Below are 2,517 nucleotides of genomic sequence, written 5' to 3'. Positions count from 1 at the left end.
TCAAATAACAAAGAGTCTCTTGTGTCCCCAACACACCCAGTACAATGGTAAATTGTATAGGTGCACTAGTTCGGCGAAGAGATGGTGATACAAGTGCAATATGGATGGTAGATATAGGTTTTTGTAATCTGAAAATATAAAAACAGCAAGGTAACTAATGATAAAATTGAGCGTAAACGGTATTTCAATGCTAGGAAACAAGGCCTAGGGTTCATACTTTCACTAGTGCAAGTTATCTCAACAATAATAACATAATTGGATCATATAACTATCCCTCAACATGCAACAAAGGGTCACTCCAAAGTCACTAATAGCAGAGAACAAACGAAGAGATTATAGTAGGGTACGAAACCACCTCAAAGTTATTCTTTCTGATCGATCTATTCAAGAGTCCGTAGTAAAATAACATGAAGCTATTCTTTCCGTTCGATCTGTCATAGAGTTCGTACTAGAATAACACCTTAAGACACAAATCAACCAAAACCCTAATGTCACCTAGATACTCCAATGTCACCTCAAGCATCCGTGGGTATGATTATACGATATGCATCACACAATCTTAGATTCATCTATTCAACCAACACAAAGTACTTCAAAGAGTGCCCCAAAGTTTCTATCGGAGTGTCAAGACGAAAACGTGTGCCAACCCCTATGCATAGGTTCATGGGCAGAACCCGCAAGTTGATCACCAAAACATACATCAAGTGGATCACGTGATATCCCATTGTCACCACGGATAAGCACGGCAAGACATACATCTAGTGTTCTCAAATCCTTAAAGACTCAATCCGATAAGATAACTTCAAAGGGAAAACTCAATCCATTACAAGAGAGTAGAGGGGGAGAAACATCATAAGATCCAACTATAGTAGCAAAGCTCGCGATACATCAAGATCGTACCACCTCAAGAACACGAGAGAGAGAGAGAGATCAAACACATAGCTACTGGTACATACCCTCAGCCCCGAGGGTGAACTACTCCATCCTCGTCATGGAGAGCGCCGGGATGATGAAGATGGCCACCGGTGAGGGATCCCCCCCTCCGACAGGGTGCCAGAACAGGGTCCCGATTGGTTTTTGGTGGCTACAGAGGCTTGCGGCGGCGGAACTCCCAATCTATTATGCTCCCCGAAGGTTTTAGGCTATATGGATATATATATAGGCGAAAGAAGTCGGTAGGGGGAGCCACGAGGGGCCCACGAGGGTGGAGGGCGCGTCCAGGGGGTGGGCGCGCCCCCCTGCCTTGTGCTCTCCTCGTTGATCCCCTGACGTGCACTTCAAGTCTCCTGGATTGCTTTCTTTCCAAAAATAACTTCTCCCGAAGGTTTCATTCCGTTTGGACTCCGTTTGGTATTCCTTTTCTTCCAAACACTGAAACAAGGGAAAAAACAGGAACTGGCACTGGGCTCTGGGTTAATAGGTTAGTCCCAAAAATAATATAAAAGTGTTTAATAAAGCCCATAAACATCCAAAACAGATAATATAATAGCATGAATACTTCATAAATTATAGATACGTTGGAGACGTATCAACCTCCCCCAAGCTTGGCGGAAGCCAAGGGGAGTGACCATACCCGATACTTAGTTTTCTTTTGGTGATGAAGAAGGTGGTGGTGATGAAGTAGAGGCGATCTTGTCCTCGGAGGAACTTGAAGCGGTCATGGTAGATGGGATCTGACAGAAAATGGCAAGGAAAAGAAAACAGAAGATTTCTCCGTGATACGGTGGTCAATAGGTTCGGGGGGTATATAAAGAATTTTTTTATCTTGGGAAACAAGCAAACAGTAGAAAAACGAAGTCCGGAAGGTACCCGAGGTGGGCAGAACCCACCTGGCCGCGTCTGGCAAGCCAGGCACGCCCTGGTGTCTTGTGCCCACCAGGGCGACCTTCCTGGTTGATTCTTATTTTCCTAATTTTTGTTATATTCCAAAACCGACAGAAAATATTTTGGAGTCCGTTTACTTACCGTATCACGTACCTCCTCTTTTTTCACGATTCTGGAGTGTTCCGGAAGGATTCTTTTATGTGTTCTTCCAGTGTCATAGTTTGAATAATATTACTTTCAATATTAATGGGCGTACCTGAGATATAATGTTTTATTCGTTGCCCATTAACAACCTTCGGGTTAGTACCCTCGGCATTATTTATCATGATAGCTCCAGACCGATAAACCTCGTCGATAACATAGGGTCCTTCCCATTTGGAGAGGAGTTTTCCTGCAAAGAATCTGAAACGAGAGTTGTACAGAAGAACATATTCTCCAACTTTGAACTCACGCTTTTGAATTCTTTTATCATGCCATCTTTTAACTTTTTTAATAACTTGGCATTTTCATAAGCTTGGGTTCTCCATTCATCTAATGAGCTAATGTCAAATAACCTCTTTTCACCTGCAAGTTTGAAATCATAGTTGAGTTCTTTAATATCCCAATATGGCTTATGTTCTAACTCAAGAGGCAAATGACAAGCTTTTCCATAAACCATTTTATAAGGAGACATATCCATAGGATTTTTATATG

The sequence above is a fragment of the Triticum aestivum genome, chromosome 5D, assembly GCF_018294505.1.
Source record: "Triticum aestivum cultivar Chinese Spring chromosome 5D, IWGSC CS RefSeq v2.1, whole genome shotgun sequence".
Classification (NCBI taxonomy): domain Eukaryota; kingdom Viridiplantae; phylum Streptophyta; class Magnoliopsida; order Poales; family Poaceae; genus Triticum; species Triticum aestivum.
This window is presented reverse-complemented; position numbering follows the sequence as displayed.